Genomic DNA, 18732 nt, shown 5'->3' on the forward strand with positions numbered 1-18732 from the left:
ATCTTGCCTTGCCCCCACCCCCAGCGCCGCCTTTACTTTGCCCTCATCAGTACCTGGCTCTGATGCAGACTGCCAAGAGATATTTCCAACATTGCCTTCCCCAGCCTCGCTGCCCCCCAGTTGTTGCTGGACCCCCAGCTCCCATCAGCTCCACAGCCACCATCATCATTGACGAGGCTCATTTAACATCAGCACAGAATTGAGCCTTTGGTGTCATTGGCCCGCTTCTGTGGAACGCTCTGCCAACAGAGTTTCAGCAGGCGCCTTCTGTTTTAACTTTTAAATGCTTGCTGAAAACCTTTCTGTTCCGCCAGGCTTATGCAGGCAATTAAGGAGAGGTGCTTTTTTTGGGCAACAATTTTTTATTGCATTTTTAATGTTTCTATTCTGTGGTCGTTGTTTTTAAAGTGTTGTAAACTGCTTTGATGTTTTTAACGAAGTACTGCTATACAGATATTTTTGTAAATAAATAAAATAAATCATGGCCAATGGCCGGGGATGAAGGGAGCTGGCGTCCAACAATCTCTGGAGGGGACCGGGTTTGGGAAGGCTGGTTTGGCAGGTGTTCCAACCCCAGGCAGGCCAAGCCCACTTGGGTTGATTTGCTCTTGTAATGCAAGGGCCTATCTTGCCCCGTGTCATCGCCTCTGGCCGGCAGTGGCTTTTTAAGGTCTCAGGCCAGGGGCTGTCCCTGCCACAGGGGATGGAAGCTGAAATGTTCTGCATGCCCCTTCTCTGATGTGATTGCTTCTGTCCACCAAGGAGGAGGTGAAGACATGGAAGGCAAAAGGATAGCGCTCGAATGAGGAAAGCAGCTTTACTTTATACTTGGGGTGCACAAACAGCAGCTGGGAAACTGTGAGAGAGCCATGGTAGAGTGTATATTTCTCCCTGCTATGCCTTAGTGCTAGGGATGGAGAGCCTTTTTTGGCTCTGTGGGCCAGATCTTTATTTGGCCCCTCTTTGATGGGTGGGCAGGACCATCCATCTGTCAGTCACATGGCATTGCAATGACATCGCATGACGGACAGAAGGGCTGTCCTGCCCACTTCTCAAATTCCCTTCTGCGGGGTTCCCAAGCATCCAACAGCCAGCTGGCCTTTGGGTGCCCGAGAACCCATAGTGCAAGGGGCATTGCCAGCTCTGTCTTTGGAAGGGCTGTGTGTCATTGCTACACAATGGAGCAGTCCCTCTCAAAACGTGGGGAAGGAAGAAGCTCTGAGAGAGACTACTCCATCATGGAGCAATGCAGAAAAAACAGATTGGGAAGAAATTGTCTCCAGGTCACAGCCAGAGACTCGGGAACTATTCCCCTGTAACACGTGGCTTGGCTCACTTGCTTTGAGACATCTAAGTTTTGTTTTGCTACAGTTGTTACTTGGATTTTTTCCAAACACTTCTTACTTGGGAGGAGGAATACTTAGCGTACTCCTTCACCGTTTGTGGTACATGGCAATCTGGATGACATGGACTGTTGCCATTCTGTTTCATTCTTTTTTAAATAAACCCAAGTTTCTAGGCCTTGTAGATGTGTAAAGAGCCTTGAAACAATATGGCTGGCATCTTCTATCGCATTGTAAGCTGCTTGAGTTACCAAGGTTCCTTTTCTCTTGAAGTAAGCAGCAGAAGAATAGATTTTGGTTTACATCATTTATGCAAGTTGAGTTAATTTGTGTAATTTATGGAGGCACAGAATGTGCACAGTCTTAATTATTGTTTGCTTAATAGGTGAAGAAACTTTCATTTCAACTTGGCTTTGGACGGGGTTATCTTTGAATTCTCCAGCTTCATGTTTCTGTGATAATGAACATTGTGTATATACATATATGGAAATACACCAAAAATCTCTCTCTTGTTTATTTTTATTTATTAAAATATTTATAGACTGCACTTTCTTTACAGTACAGCAAGACAGAATACAACATACAAAACTACAATAGGATAAATAAAAACATCAGTATATACTGGTTGGTAAAAAGAAAATTCTGAGAGCCAGTGTGGTGTAGTGGTTAAGGTGCTGGACTACGACCTGGGAGACCAGGGTTCAAATCCTCACACAGCCACGAAGCTCACTGGATGACCTTGGGCCAGTCACTGCCTCTCAGCCTCAGAGGAAGGCAATGGTAAACCCCCTCTGAATACCGCTTACCATGAAAACCCTATTCACAAGGTCACCATAAGTTGGAAGCGCCTTGAAGGCAGTCCCAACAACAACAAAAAGAAAATTTATGTTGCAAAGGCCTGTCTGAATAACACTGTTTTTAGGAGACTTCGGGGGAAACTCAAGAAAGATTCCTGGAGTTCTGCAGGGCAGGGCCTGCCACACTAAAGACTCGGTCCCTAGTAACGGCCAGCTGAACCTCAAGGGAATGGGTAACCAAAAGAATGCTCCATAGGAGGATCTCACTGATCGAGGTGGACTATTGGCACCTAAATATCTGTGCATCTTGTGGCCGTTGACACCTGCATTGCAGCAGAGGTCAAGCATCTAGATTCTCCTCCCTAGCTGGCTCCTAGAAAATTTTGCTGGCTCCTAACTTTTTGCAAACATATATATGCATATAAATATTAATGTTGCAAACCTCTCAGGGAGTGGAGTTGGCACAGATGCCAGTAGATTTGAATATTTACCAATACTCCTTTCTTGCTGTCTCTCTTTCTCACTCCCTGTGTCTATTTTTTTCCCTTTTACTTAATTGTGTATATATTTGCTCTGCGTGTATCCCATAAAATACCTGATGTTTTGGGCGTACCCCATTTTGCAGGGTACATGAGATCATGCTGTAAAAATGCAGTGAAAAACACTTTCATGCCACAACACATCAAATGGGATTTTGTAGTAAGATGAAGATTTATTTATTTTTCTCACCCCTTTGCTGAGCACAACATTTTTTTTCCTCTCTCAGTGTTTGAAAAATTATTAAATATTTATTTTAAAGGTGGAGAGATGACCATGGATTGCATCCAGTGCCGGTCCTACTCAGAGTAGGTGCATTAAAATTCATGGACATGACTAGCTTAGGCTCATTAACTTTGGTGGGTCTACTCTGAATAGGACTTGCATTGGACACAGCCCTCAGTCTTTTCATAATAAGCTCCATTGTGTCATAATTCTGCTGTGGAGTTGGGTGGTCTTGTGAGGAAGCCCCCCATTCTGTAAGTGGAACCAAATTCTGTAAAGCCTTCCCTTGCTGGTTGTCCAGAGGCAATGAGGCTGAAATCCTATGCCCATTTATCTTGGGAGTAAGCTCTATTGAACACAATGGGGCTTACTTCTGAGTAGATACCTGTACGATTGCACTGGGAGGAAGTGCCTCTTGAAACGCCTTGAGTGGAGGAGGAAAGATAACAACAGAGCTCTGCAGGATCAGACCGAGGGTGCAAGCGTCGACTGTTTAGCCTAGTCTCCAGTTCCTTAGCAAATGCCTCCGGGCAGCCTAAAAGTATATGAACATAGGAAACTGCCCCATACTAGTCTAGCTTAGCACTGTCCACATGGAGTGGCAGCGGCTTTCCAGGGTTTCAGACAGGATTCCCCCCCCCAGTTCTATCCTGGGGCCTTCTGCATGCAAAGCAGGTGCTCTGCCCCTGAGCCACGGCCCTTCCCTAAGCAAGGAATGGAGGCAACAGCTGTTCTGTTTGTTCTCTGGTGGCGACTGGTGTTCAGTGGCAGAGTAGTGCCTCTGAACCTGCAGGTTCTATTTATCTGTCGGAACTAATGTTAGCTGACTTTTTGGCCTTCTCCATGTAGTTGTCCAGTCTCCTCCTAAAACCGTCTTAAGCCAGTGGCTGTCGCTGCATCTTGTGGCAGTGAGTTCCGTAAGTTCACGGTGTGTCGTTCCGAGAAGGCTTTTTTCTTTTGTCGCTCCTGCCTGTCGCTTTCATTGGATGACCTCAAGTTCTCAGGCTGTGGGTGCAGATGAAGAACTGCGCAAGCTGTCTCTTCCCCACACAGGCTTTTATCAGCCCTGATCCTGTCGTGCTTGCCCTTCATCGTCTTTCATCCCCACATGAAAAAGCTTTATGCTTCATCACAGGGAAGGGGCCCTTTTCTGGAAGTTCTCTCTTAAGGGGGTGGGCTGGGGAATAGCACTACCCTGTTCTGTAAGTTGCGATGCTGGATTTGCATTCTGACTTGGAGTGCAAGAGGGCTTGTTCCCCTTAACACTTGCCACAGGATTGCAGCCTTTGACTGGAGACTGTTTTGCAGCTTCCCATTTTTCCTGCACTGAAAGGGTGTGTGGAATTTCTTAGCTATGGCCTTGGCTATGCAGGAGAAAACTGCTTTCTGCGGCAGGACACGTGTTAGCTGGTTTTAACTGTTGTGGCTTCCTTCAGAGATTTGATGTTTAGGGAGAGTGCTGAGAACTCTGCAAGAGATCCCCCCCCAGTTCCTTTCTAAAATGAGGGTTTTTAGGATTGCTTGCATGGGCAGGTGAGAGATACAACAGACTTGTGTAATCAGTCTCCTTCTAATGCCATTGAAGGTCACTTTTAACACACATACCCCCAAGTTTCTCCCAAGACCAGAAGATCCTTCTTAGCTCTGCTTTCTTGAGAGCCTGACTGGCAGCAGTTGAATCTGGAGTCCTTTCTGCATGCCGAGAATATACGTTCTGGTGCTGAGCTGTGGCCCCTCCCTCTCTGATGGCCAGCTAGAAAAGTGCTAGAAAAGTGGCCCCTGTTTATTTTGGTTTTTGGGACATAAGCTGTAGGGAAGGGCCCTGGGAAGGTCGGAGGCAGTTTGCTTCTGAAGACCATTTGCTGGAAACCACAGAAGGGGGAAGTGCTCTTGCACTGAGGTCCTGATGGTGGGCTTCCCGTAAGCATCTGGATGGCCATTGTGAGAACAGGATGCTGGACAGGACAGGCCACTGGCCTGATCCTTGTGTTCTTAGTGGTTGAGCCCCCACTTTGCAACCAGAAGGTTCCAGGTTCAATCCCCGGTATCTCCAGGTAGGGCTGGGAGGGACCCTCTCTGAAATCACGGAGAGCCTCTCCAGTATGCGTAGACAACACTGAGGTAGACGGACCAATTTTTCTGGCTGGCTATTAGGACCAGAATCTTTACTTTGAGAGGAGGGACCGTAGCTCAGTGGCAGAGCACCTGCTTTGCATGCAGAAGGTAGCGAGTGCAATCCCTGGCAGCATCTTCAGGTTGGGGTGGAGAATTTATTTATTTATTTATTTATTTCATTTTTAAACCGCCCATAGCGAATAGCTCTCTGGGCGGTGAACAAAACAAGATTAAAATACAATATTACAATAAAATTACAATAAAATCAGCAACAAGTTAAACGAAAAACATTAAATGAAACACATTGAACATTAAAATGCCTGGGAGTATAGCCAGGTCTTAACCTGGCGCCTAAAAGAAAGTACCGAAGGCGCCAGGCGTATCTCCTCAGGTAGGCTGTTCCACAGTTCGGGGGCCACCACAGAAAAGGCCCTAGATCTAATAACAATCCTCTGGGCATCCTGATGAGTTGGTACCCGGAGGAGGGCCTTGGATACTGAACGAAGTGAACGGGTAGGTTCATAGCGGGAGAGGCGTTCCACAAGGTATTGTGGTCCCACACCGTGTAAGGCTTTATAGGTCAAAACCAGCACCTTGAATCTGGCTCGGAAACGAATAGGCAGCCAGTGCAGGCGGGCCAGGACAGGTGTTATATGCGCAGACCAGCGAGTCCTCGTCAACAACCTGGCTGCCGCATTTTGCACTAGCTGAAGTTTCCGAACGGTCTTCAAGGGCAGCCCTACGTAGAGCGCATTACAGTAGTCCAGTCTAGAGGTTACCAGAGCATGAACAACTGAGGTGAGATCGTCACTGTCCAGATAGGGGCGTAGTTGGGCTACTAAGCGAAGATGGTAAAACGCATTCCGTGCCACCGAGGCCACTTGAGCTTCAAGCGACAAGGAAGGGTCAAAAAGGACCCCCAAACTACGAACCTGTTCCTTCAAGGGGAGTGTAACCCCATCTAGAACAGGATGAACATCCACCATCTGGGCAGGTAAAGAGCTCACCAACAGTGTCTCAGTCTTGTCTGGATTAAGTTTCAGTTTATTAGCTCTCATCCAGTCCATTATCGCGGTCAGGCAACGGTTCAGCACATCAACAGCCTCACCTGAAGAAGGTGAAAAGGAGAAGTAGAGTTGCGTGTCATCAGCGTACTGATGGCAACGCACTCCAAAACTCCTGATGACCGCACCCAGAGGCTGCATGTAGATGTTAAAGAGCATGGGGGACAAGACCGACCCCTGAGGGACTCCACAATGGAGAGTCCAGGGTGTCGAGCAATGTTCCCCAAGCACTACCTTCTGGCGACGATCCGTTAAGTAGGAGCAGAGCCACTGCCAAGCAGTGCCCCCAACTCCCAACTCCGCGAGCCTCCCCAGAAGGATACCATGGTCGATGGTATCAAACGCCGCTGAGAGATCAAGGAGAATCAACAGAGTCACACTCCCCCTGTCCCTCTCCCGACAAAGGTCATCATACAGGGCGACCAAGGCTGTTTCAGTGCCAAAACCGGGCCTAAAACCGGATTGAAACGGATCCAGATAATCGGTTTCATCCAACAGCGCCTGGAGCTGGCCGGCGACCACCCGCTCCAGGACCTTGCCCAAAAAAGGGACATTCGCCACCGGTCTATAGTTCAAAATATCTGGGTCCAAAGAAGGTTTCTTTAGAAGAGGTCTCACTACTGCCTCCTTGAGACTACCAGGGACTACTCCCTCTCTCAAGGAGGCGTTTATCACCTCTTTGGCCCAGCCGGTGGTTACAGCCCTGCTGGCCTTCACCAGCCAAGATGGGCAAGGATCAAGGGCAGACGTTGTCGCCCGCACCATTCCAAGCACCTTGTCCACTTCCTCGAGCTGCACCAACTGAAACTCATCCAACAATGAAGGACAAGACCGCGCTCTGGACACTTCAATGGAGTCATCTGTCATAACATCAGAGTCTAAGAATAGTTGTATGTGAATCCCTGGAGAGTTATTATCAGTCAAAGTAGACCAAAGCTAGATGGACCAATAGTCTGTTTCAGTACAAGGCCACTTTCTGTGTTCTGTAGCCAGCAGCATGCAACAACAGCGGATTTGAGAGCATTGTCCCCAGAAGATCTAGACGTGTAGGAAGGATTTCGGCAGAGTTTCCCAACAGGCTCCAGCTTCACCACCCTCCCCCTTTGATCACTTATTACTTTTCTATTTCTCCTTTTTTTCCCCCGTTGCTGTAATCGTTGCAAAACCTCTCGGCTTTTTGGGAAGGGTCCAGGACTCCAGGGCCCATATTGCATCGTAGCTGGCTTTGGAAAAATGGGTCACAACGCTTGGTTTGAGAAAGGAGGAAAGAGATAGGCATCTAGAGCTTGATCTTTATGAGGAGATAAGGGAAAGGATTGCAAGCCTGCCATTGTGCAGAATTTTCCTTTTGGGGCGCGGGGTGCAGGTGGTGGATTCAAGAAAGCAAAGTAACGCCACGCCTCAGTCTTGGAATCCTTCCTTCGCCTGGCTGGTGTGATTTATTATAATTTTTAAATGTGATGGCATGCCAGCAACAATCCGTCTTTAATGCATGTGGTCTTCTCCCAGATAAGAGTTGGTGATTTACAGGAGCAGTTAGGTCTTAGGTAGGAAATAGTTTTAACGGCTTCCCTAAAGCAGCCAGGTAGCTATCTCCCAGGGGAACAGAGGAGTCGCAAAGTCATCAGGTATGATTGTTTTTGGGGGGCTTTCACCTATGTCGGAGCTGTTTCTCCGGGTCTTCATTTTAACTGGGCCTTGCCAAGGGCAGAGCTACAGATCCTGGTTTCTGTGCCAGAAAATTGAGCTCATTAAGAGCGTTGGTGTTTTCGTTGTCTGCATTCGGCTCCTCCACAGCTGTCTTTCAGGGGAAGTGATGGGGTGGCCATAGCTAGTGACAGAGCACCTGCTTGGGATGTAGAAGGTAGTGAGGTTCGATCCCCAGTATCTCCAGTTAAAAGGATTGGGTAGCAGGTGATGGGAAAGGCACATCTCTACCTGAAAGCTGCTGCCAGGGTATCCATTACAAGGATAGGAAACCTGCGGCCTTCCAGATGATGATGATGGCCTCTGACCCCCTCATCGTTGACCATTGGTTCTATTGGCAGAGGCTGATGGAATCCAACATCATATGGAGGGCCACAGGTTGTCCCCCCAGCCACCCCGTCACTCTCTAATGTTCCGTTAATGTTGTGCGTGTTCCTTGGTTGGGGTGGAAACACTGCGTATTATACTTACTTATTTATTTAATGTTTATCCCGCCCTTCCTCCCAGAAGGGAAACTCGCAAATGACAAAGCACTAAAAATATCTACAAAACATATTAAAAATGAAACATCTTTGAAATAATAACAAAAACAAAACATATTAAAAGCTTCACAAAAACACAACCTTTTAAAAAAAATTTAAACTCTCATCTTTATAACGGCCCCAGAAAGATTTCACGCTGTACCGTTAGTCCCTCAGTGCCATCAACCTTGTCAGATGCAGGCAGGCATGGTTATTATGCACAGAGTAACATTACCCCTATATTGGCCAGAAAGATTGTAGCAAATATCTTCTGAGATGATAGCTGTAAATTGCGAAGTTGACCAGTTTCATTTAAAATTATGCATGATACTCCCAACTCCCAATGATCAGAGCATGGCCAACGATCAGAGATGATGGGGGTCAGAGTTTGTAATCTTACGTTATGCATTGTTGCTGTTTGTACAGGATGGTTTTCGAAACCTGGCTGCCCGGGTTCCCTCACTCCCACTTGCTAAAACCATAACGAGGCGGCCAATGGTTGCCAGCACTTGTGGTGGCCAAGGTTTTTTTCACTTCATGAAAGTTGCTAAGCATAAGCATTTTACTAGCTGGTTTGTCCACAGAGAACTGTGCCGGTCATTCGTGGGATAGAGTCATAGAGTTGGAAGGCACATCAGAGGTCAGCTAGTCCAACCCCTGCCCATGCAGGAGTTTCCACTGGTCTAGCATCTTTTTAGGTTTAGGGTGCCATCCAGCCTCTGCTTAAAAGTCTTTTAACAAAGAGAGCCCACCACCTTCTGAGGCAGTCCATTTTACTGCTAGGAGGTTCTTCCTAATGTTTAGTTAAAACTCCCTTTCTTATATTTTGAATGTGGTTGGTTTGGGTCCTGCCCTCTGGAGCAACGCATTTACTTCATTTATCTGTCTGCCTGATTTCCATCCCTGTCATATATGTGTGTGTGTATGTGAGAGAGAGACACAGAGAGAGAGATTTTTTAATTTATGCCCCGTCCTTCCTCCCAAGGGAGCCTAGGATGGCAAACACACAAATGGTAAAACAAAACATTTGAAAACAATTCCAATACAAATGCAGACTGGGAAATATCTCTACTTGTTTGAAAGGGAAGGTCTTCAGTAGGCACTGAAGGATAACAGGGATGGGGCTGTCTAATATTTAAGGGGAGGGAATTCCACAGGGTCGGTGCCGCCACACTAAAGGTCCGTTTCCTATATTGTGCAGAACGAACCTCCTGATAAGATGGTATCTGCAGGAGGCCCTCACCTGCAGAGCACAGTGATCGACTGGGTATATAAGGGGTAAGACGGTCTTTCAGGTGTCCTGGTCCCAAGCTGCATAGGGCTTTAAAGCCTTCCAAGTTGGTGGCCAAGTTGGCTTACTAAGGAATTATTCCCTGGTTACTTGGAGGTGATTCTTTCTTGGCCCAGAGAATCAAGAAAACGGCTACTTATATAAGACTGATCTTATCCAATTTCTAGGCTCACGTTTTTGTTTGTTTTTGGGAGAGTACACTTTCGCTTTCAGGATAGTGGCCCAAACTAAGCTAGAAATAAGAGACTCTAAGCTGGACAAAACTGTGGGAAGAATTTTTTTCCGGAAGACTAGATGCAGAGATAGCCCTAAAGGTCCTGTGGCTTACAAATGCTTGTGCCTTATGCCCTACAGATGTTTTGCACTACAGCTCCCATTTCCTTGACCGTGGGCTGTCATTTCTGAGGCTGATAGGAGCTGTAGTCTAACAACATCCAGGCTGGGAAAGGTTGATACAAACAAGACAGTATTTTGTTTAGAAGCATCACGGAGTCATTGGTTCCCAGGAACTTGGTATTTTTTATCATCTTATCTGCAAGGCGTTTCCATCATTCGATATTTAATCAGAAACCAACTGGCGTGCCAATATTTACGCCTTCAAAGCACGCAGCTCTTTGGAAAGTTTCTGGACACATGGGGTTGCATTCAGTGGTAGTCCTACTCAGGGTAGACCCACTGAAGTTAATGGACATGACTAACGCAGGCTCATTAATTTCTATAGGTCTATTCTGAGTAGGGCTACCATGAGATACAAACCATGGATCATTTTATTTTTTCAGTTGTGGTTTACTTTTGCTATTCCCCTCGCCCCCCGGCATTTTTGTTGTGGTGAACAGTGTTTGCAAATGCTCCAATACATGGAGATGATCATGGCTCTCAATGTCAAGAGCTGAAACTCTCTCTCCTTTTAAAAAGATTTAGAAGAGCATGAAGAATTACATACATTGATACATGTTAGAGCACTCAGAAGGGGTGCTTCTCATGCCCAAAATTCCTGGGAAAAGTTAACTTTTGGCTAACTATTTCTTTCACGCTGTGCATAATTGTGTTTGCACAATTTGTTGCCACGACATGTTATAAATGCCCTGTAGCACAGATGGCTTCTTCAAAGACTTAGAGCAGGGGTAACCAACGTTATGTCCTCCAGAAGTTGTTGGACTGCAACTCCCATCAGCCCCAGCCAGCATGAGCAATGATCAGGGATGGTGAGAATTGTAGCGCAAAAAGATCTGGAGGGCACCATATTGTTTGCTATCCTTAGGTGAGATAACTTTATGGGTAATAGATCTGTCAATTTTTTTTATCAAAACAGGGGAAAACAAAAGCTTTTGGTGATGGACACCTTTGATTGTGAGGTGGTAAAGTTGACCCCCCCTTCTTAAAATGTCTCTGTCCTTCATATTCTGCTTGTGAGTGTCTCAGAGCCATTTGACTGGCCACTTTGGAATGCTAGAGTCTGCGACCCTTTAGTCTAAGAACATGCCTATACTTTGGCTCTTCTAAATGCCCTGCTGGATCGGATGAGTGCCTGTCTCACTCAACCCCAACCTGGTTCCCGTCAGAGGATGGACTCCAGCTTCCATCAGCCCCAGGGAGCATGGCCAGTGGTGTCCAGCAACATCTGGAGAGTTGGACTCCATTAACATCAGAGGGTACCTGGTTGAGGTACAGTGAGATAGTTGAGGAAGCCTGGTCTGTCTGATCCAGATGTGAAGAACGTTTGGCCCTGCAGATGTTGCTGAACTACAGTCCCCATCAGCACCAGCAAGCATGGCTAATGGCCAGGGATAATGGGCGCTGCTGTTTAGTGACTTCTGGAGGGCCAAAGATTCCCCACATCTGATCTAGTCCAAGCCAGATGTCTCTGAAGGGCTTGCCATCAGGATCCAGAGACTGTGTGTGTGTGGGGGGAGAAATTGTAGCTTGGGGGGGTCAAGTTTAGGAGGCCAGGCTGGGGTAAGCAACAAACCAAAACACCCCCGGAGCCTGGAAGACTGTTTTGCCCATGGAGGGTCCCACCCTACCCCTCTTATGATAGTCCTTCCTGTTCAGGAGAGGCCAGTGGCCAGCCTGGATGGGCAGGGCTAGTCCAGCACCTGAACACACTTTCCTGCCCTGGAATATGCTCCAAAGTGCAGTTCTCATAGCTCGCCTCACAACGCAGTCTCATGCAGAGCTGAGGGTTTCCTGTTCTTGTTCCTGGCATCTCCAAGTGCTTAAAAGCGGAGTGTGAAGGTAATAGCCTTCCCCACTTTCTTGTCTTTGGCATCTGGCTTGCTGAAGTTCCCTGTTTTTCTGTGCTCAGGTAGCTTTTGTGGCTAACAGCCACTGATGATTCTCTCCTCCTACCGTGCATTTGTCTAACCTTTTTCCTTCTTTCTTTTTTTTAAAAAAGTACGTTTTGTGTTGGTAGCGAGTCCCACCCAGCATTCTGAAAACCTTACCAAAGAGTTGTACACCAAGAGTGTTGCTTGGTACATCAACAATTCAGGCACAGGTTCCATGGCACAAATTGGCATAAAATGGCCTAAGCTCATAGGCAAAGGTGCAGGTTTTAGGTTTACGGAGAGAAGGAAAGCGAACTCTGGCTCTCCCGGTCAGGGCTTAGTTTTCCTCTAGGCAAAGGAGAAGAAAAAGGTAGTGCTACTGTGCTTTGCAGTCTGCCCACTGAGTAAAGCGAAAACTATTTAACTTTTAAGAATGGAGGTGAGGGGGTGTTGTGGGGTCTGACAGAAAAGACCCAGCACCAAGGCCTTCTGGGCCCCACCCTGGCAACTGATGCATATATTAGCCTTGGGGGGGGGGGAACCCGCACCAAGAGTTTTGCGTCCGATTATCAAATTGATAATACAATACTGATGTAGATATCGCACACAACACACACCCTCCTGAAAAAGCTTTTTTTTTTTTAAAAGCCAAGCGTGCATTGTCCTCGTTTGACATCTTGTTTAGACTTGGGGTTGTGTGAGTTATTACAAGCCTTCTTGCCGGTCTCCCTTCTGAATATTACCAAGGTGATTTCATGCCAACCTAACAAATAACTGAACAACAGCTCAGGCTCTCCTCAACCGACAGGATCGGCTTCCTCTTCTCCCCCCACCCACTCTTTCTTTAATTCTGCTGTAGGCCGGTCTGTTTGTCTTCTGTAAGAGAGCCGTTCCCACCCAGGACAGCACAGGGGGTACAGTAAACCCTGCTCTTGCACCAAGTTTCTTCCTCCCCAGTGTCTTTGGAAAGGCAGAGCCAGGCCAGAGTAAACTTGCTCGTAGAGGTTTTGACATGATCACCCTCGCCCCTTCCCCTTATTGCTTGACTAATCTAAGAAAGGCGATTAGGAAAGAGACAACTGTCCTTCACAAAGGGTCATCGTTCAGTGGCAGAGCGCCTGCTTTGGGTGCAGAAGGTCCTGAGTTCAATCTCCAATGGCATTTCCAGGTAGGGCTACCAGAGACTTCTGAAACTCTGGGGAGCTGCTGCCAATCAGTGTAGACACTACTGAGCTAGATGGACCAGTGGTCTGACTCATTATGGCATGTGTCCCTTGTGCCTGAAGGGAAGGGCCGTAGCTCAGCGGCAGAGCGTCTGCCTTGCATGCAGAAGGTCCCAGGTTCGATCCCTGGTAGGGCTGGGAGAGAGACTCCCTGCCTGCAACCTGGAGAGCGGCTGCCCATCAGTGTAGATGATGCTAAGCCAGATGAACCAAGGGTCTGACTCGGCACAAAGCATGCTCCTTCCCTTCTTTCAGTCCTGCATCCACTGTGAGAGATTGGGCAGCTTTGCGCTTGCCCCGTTCTAAGGTTCAGTTCACACAAGCAAAAGAGGGACGTGCCAGCAGCGAGAGGGGCTGGGTAGGGGGCTGACCCACATGGCAAACGTATTTGGCGTGACCAGCTCCTTCTGGGTGTTCTGGAATCTTCACGTAATTGCAAATCAAATGGGGGAGAAGGAAACAGTGTGCCGAGGGTTGTCAGGACTGTGTGGGTGTGAATTTGGCCCAAATGTTCCCTGAAAGTGCTCTTGAGTCTGCGTGATACATTACACACTCTTCGATCTGGCTGATTGTGGCCTTGAGATGATGGTGTCATCAAAAGGATAAAGGGGTAGTGCTTTCTGTCCAGATGAATAAATCTGGAGCAAAAGTGTGTGATCTGTTTGCGTTTTCATGGACATACGTGTGCATTCCTCGAAGGTAAAGCCCTTTGACTTTCCACAGTTCGTTCTGAGCTTTCAAACTTTGTGGCTCCTGGACAAACAGTCCTGTTGGATGATATGACATTTCCAGAGAATGTTAAAATCCCAAAGGAAACTAGACTTCCCCAAAGTTAACACATTAGGCTAATGTTTAGAGCCTGGCGCCAGCCCATTACAGCCAGGAAATTCAGATTTTATTTTATTTTTTAACTGCTGCCTTGCTGCTGGTGGAATCCTAGGGCAGATGAGAAGGCCAGGAATGTCTCCCAGGAGGCAAGGTGGTGCTGTCATGCCCAAAATTTCATGTGATCCTCCTTTGGCTGCCTTGCTCATTCGGGTGCGATATGGCTGGCTTTAGGAATATGGGAAGCTACCTTATACTGAGTCAGACTCGCTGGTGCATCCAGCTCAGTAGTGTCTACACTGACTGGCAGGGTTTAAGGCAGGGGACATTCCCAGCCCGGAGATGCTGGGGACTGAACCTGGCACCTTCTGCTTGCAAGGCAGATGCTTTAACCACTCAGCTTTCCATCCTGCGTGCAGAACATTCGCAAGGAGCACACAAAGTGCAAGAGAGGTGCTTTTCAACATGTGGGGAAATGGCTGTTACCTGCCCTGGCATCCTAAAACGTTGGGTTCATTGTTACTTCCCCACCCACCCAAACCACCCAGGGAATTATAAATCTGTCAGCGGGCTTAGCACACCAGATTTGCCCCACCCTTGCCGAATGGTGAGCTCAAGGGATTGCTGGGCAAGGGTCTCTCATGCTATATCATCCAACAGGACTGTTTGTCCAGGAGCCACAATGTTTGAAAGCTCAGAATGAACTGTGGAAAGTCAAAGGGCTTTTTACCTTCGAGTAATGCACACGTATGTCCATGAAAACACAAGCTGATGACCAGAAGCGATGCGCTCACAGCAACCCCTTCTTTTCTGTGCCTCCTGGGAGAATGGGGCGAAGGGTAGTGGCAGTGGTGGTTGGGTGCAGACAGGCCAAGGTCCAATCCTTTGCATATCCGGTTTGAAGCAATGACCCCCCCCCAAGTATTAGGTGATGGGAAAGGCCTCTCGAATGAGACCCCAGAGAGCTGTTGAATGTCAGAGTAGACCGCCCTTCCCCAACCTGGTGTCCTCCAGATGTTTTGGATTCCAACTCCCATCAGCTCCAGCCAGCACAGGCAATGGCCGGGCATGTTATCGCCCCAGCATCTGAAGTGCTTCAGATTGGGGAAGGGCAGTCAGTCCCAGGGTGGTTGGACCAACAGGGTTGTAGCCAACCAAGCCCTACTCAGAGTAGACCCATTGAAATTAACAGACCTAAGCATGCCATGTCCATTAACGTCAGTGGGTCTAAGTAGAAATAGCACTGGAGACAACCTGTCATCTGGTCTGCCCTATGGCAGCTTCCTTCTTGGGCAAGTAGTGTTGCTCAGTGGGAGACCACCTGCTTTCCATGCTTGAAGGTCCAAAGCAGAGACCTTAGAGAGCCATAAGACGTCAGGAGAGCCCTGCTGCTGGATCAAGCCAAAGGGGCCCCTTCTAGTCCAGCATGCTGTTCTCGCAGTGCCAGCCAGATGCCCCAACGTGAAGCCCAGGGCACCACAACAGCACCTCTCCCCTAGTGCCGTTTTCTAGCAACCGTGCTTGAGGGCTGCTTAGGGTTAGCTGTGCGTTTTGGGCTGAAGCATAAAAGCTTTTCCTGGTCTGTCATCAACGAAACAGTTAGGACTCTTGCCGTTTTTCCAGGTCAGGTGGGCCAAAAAAGCCCAACGCTTTGTAGTTGGGTTCCTTGAGAATTTCCCAAATGGGAGTATCTTTAAGTTTGACACGGGTGGAAGGGAGAAAATGACTTGTTTTCCCTTTTTTCTCCTTTACTTAAAAAAACAACCACCAAACAATTAATTGCTGAAGGATACGTGCAGCAAGGCAGAAAATATTTACAGGTTTTATAACCAGAACACAAACAGGAAAAGCCCTTTTTGTAAAAAAAAGAAAAGAAAAAAATGAGTGTTGTGGATATTCAAAACACGATTGCCATGGAAACGCCACAATATTTGCTTAAATTGACACAAAGGAGGTTGCTGGTTGCAGAGGTTAGACTTCTTCGGGTGGAGTTTTCTTTGGCCTGACACCTATTGCAAATTAATCATGACAACCCAGTGGCATGTGTCTTTTTTTCCCCCTTTTCTGTTTCTTTTCCTGGAAAAAAAAGGAAAGAAAATCCCATGGTGGTGTTCGGGAAATGCTTGTATTCTCTTGAGCATTTCCCCCTCTCCTTGTTCTAGGGTTGAAGCTGACTTCTGGTGTTGCTTCCTAACTATTCCCTCCACCACCAGACCCTTAAAATTGAGGAGGGTTGTTGGGGTGGGGAGCTGTGAACATGGCAACAGGGATGCAAAGTAGGAAGAAATTCCTTGGAAGCAATGATTTTCCACTAGGCCTCCCTCGTGATTTAGAACCCTGATATTTCCAGGGCTCTCAACGGTGATGTGGAAGCAGGGGGAAAATTCTGCAAAGAGATTTTTTTCCAGCGCTTTTGTTGAAATTTTCTGATTTCTTAAGTTCATTAATAACTAGGAATGGATGCCAATTGCAAATACAATATTAGGCCAAGTATGGGGGAACCTTTGGCCCTCCAGATGTTGCTGAACTACAACTCCCATCCTCCCTGGCCATTGGCCATGCTTGCTGGGGCTGATGGGAGTTGTAGTTGAACAACGTCTGGATGGCCAAAGGGTCCCCCACTCCTGCTATAGGGCATCAGATAATTTCCCACACAAATGGAACACTTTCTGATTCGGCAGGCACCATCTCTTGCAACATTTAAGTGGCTCTCAAGGCTTTTGTTGCTTAATGTAAATTGGGGTTTATAAATTGGTGGTATATGTTGTAGCCTGGGTGAATTTATTGTTGGTTTTGTGATTTTGTAGGCATTAGTATTACCAAGGACTGGATTCTTTTTAAAATACTGTATTTTGGAATTGCAATTTTTATAAATACTTGTAAGCTGCTTTGCAATTTTTATACGTACTTGTAAGCTGCTTTGTGGAGACTGCTCTCAAAAAGTGGGTTGTAAATTCACTGAAGAACAATGATTTAAAATAATTTCCTCCTCTTTCCTTAGGGCAAAGAGACGCCATCGAGCATAGGGAACTCAAGTATCAGACTCAAACAGTGTCCTGAAGCACCCTGGGAGGGGTTATTGATCCTGACACACCTCCTTTAACGTGTGATTTGGAATGGACTTCAAACCCAGTGGACTCTGGATACAAGGTACCTCCTTTGTCTTACAGTCAAATCCTGAGGCTCAAGCCTCTGTTGTATATCAGCAACCCTTCTTCTGTTGAAGCCCTGTTCAGATGTATTCCCTGTGTACAAACAAAAGCTGCTCAAGGGAAGTTTTGGTGTTGCCCAACATGGATAAATCTTGGAGGACTCAAAACAGCCTACAGTATGTACATGTGTTCCGCCTTGTGTGCTGTTCAATTCCTTCCCCACAGAGGTGTATCTGGGACCTTCATTGTATAGCTCTTGCCATTCGCTGGAAGCTCACCTCTTTACCCTTGCTTTTGCTGGGTGGATATACATTTTTAGGATTCTGCCCTATTCTTCTGATGTAAATTGCTTTAACTGGTTAACTGATGATGAAGGGCGGATAGGAAATTCAGGGTTGTGTCCAGCTAAGTTTTACTCAGAGTAGGCCCACTGCAATGAAATGAAAATGAGTTAATCATGTCAGGTGATTTCATTGGGTCTGCGCTGAGGAAGACTAGTACTGTGTACAACCCCCAATAAATAAACGGGGTTGTCTCCAAGTAAGTCCTACTCAGAGCAGCCCCACTGAAATTAATGAACCTAAGTTAGTTATGCCCATCAACTTCACTAGGTCTACTCTGGGTAAGGCTTGAAAAATGGAATCCTTGCATTGCTGTAAATCATGTACAGAGTCTGTGGCTGCATCTCTGCTAGCCAGGGCTGGCCCAAGTCATTTTGCTGCCTGAGGCAAAGGACCCAATAGTGCCCCCTTCCTGCTCCATGTACAAAAGCTGTCCAGACTGGCAACTGAATCTTAAGGCTTAGGATCTTCCCTGACATCTGGGGCCAGTAGACTGGCTTAGGGGGCAACCGGCAGACTACTGCTCTGGCTTGCCAACATCTTGCTGCCATTCTCCTCCACTATTGCCACCAGTATCTGCTGCCTCACTCTGCCTAATGATAGGGCCGGCCCTAGCACTTAACCAAGAGCCCCAAACTGCAGCATGCGGCTGCTGCTGAAAGCCCTGCATCTAGCTCTGCCGCCCCACCCTTGGTGGAGCATGTCTTGACATCACAGCATTCTGTGTTTCCTCCCCACTCCCATTGCTTGCTTTTGCTGCACAGGAAGAACATATCAAGTTGTCACACCAGGACATGGCTTATGTTCTATTTAGACATCAGGGAGAAGGGGGAAGGAGAGTGGGGAGCAGGTGTCTGTTTCGGGGGAGGGAGGTTAGGCAGGCAGTATTGTTGAGCTATGGGGATCTTTGACTACTGATTTTATGAGCTATTTTTGTAGACTTTGTTCTGTGAATTCTTCTCCGTCAGTTTTTTTTTGGGGGGGGGGCTATTTTATTCTTTTACACTTGATGCACTCTGAGCGCCTTGGAGGAATCTTAATTCAGAAAGGTCTAAATGTTCCAAGATAAACGGACAGATGCACCGTAGAAATTTTCAGTGGCTGCCTCCCGATTAGCATTATGTCTAGCTTGTCCCCCCCCCCCAGTTTTTAAATCAGATGGACTCTCATGGCTGCAGGGACTGTAGTTTTGTGAGAGTGCAAAGGAATTCTCTACTTGTTACCTTGCAGAACTGCAATACCCAGAGTTCTTTGGGAATGAAGCTTATTTCTATCATAGATAAACCCTGTGGCTAAGGAATGCGTGCTGTTGAGCGGTAAAGCT

The 18732-nt window shown here is 47.2% G+C and overlaps 1 protein-coding gene across 4 annotated transcripts in view; it reads left to right on the forward strand.

Moving 5' to 3' along the window:
* CASZ1 (castor zinc finger 1) overlaps positions 1 to 18732 on the forward strand; it is a 416252-nt gene that overhangs the window by 141844 nt on the left and 255676 nt on the right. For all 4 annotated transcript variants that reach the window (XM_061602125.1, XM_061602124.1, XM_061602129.1 and 1 more), the window contains one exon: positions 16917 to 17065. The gene's annotated coding sequence lies outside the window, so the exon portion shown is untranslated. The remainder of the gene's footprint in view (positions 1 to 16916; positions 17066 to 18732) is intronic.

This window comes from Rhineura floridana, chromosome 18, assembly GCF_030035675.1.
Source record: "Rhineura floridana isolate rRhiFlo1 chromosome 18, rRhiFlo1.hap2, whole genome shotgun sequence".
Lineage (NCBI taxonomy): Eukaryota > Metazoa > Chordata > Lepidosauria > Squamata > Rhineuridae > Rhineura > Rhineura floridana.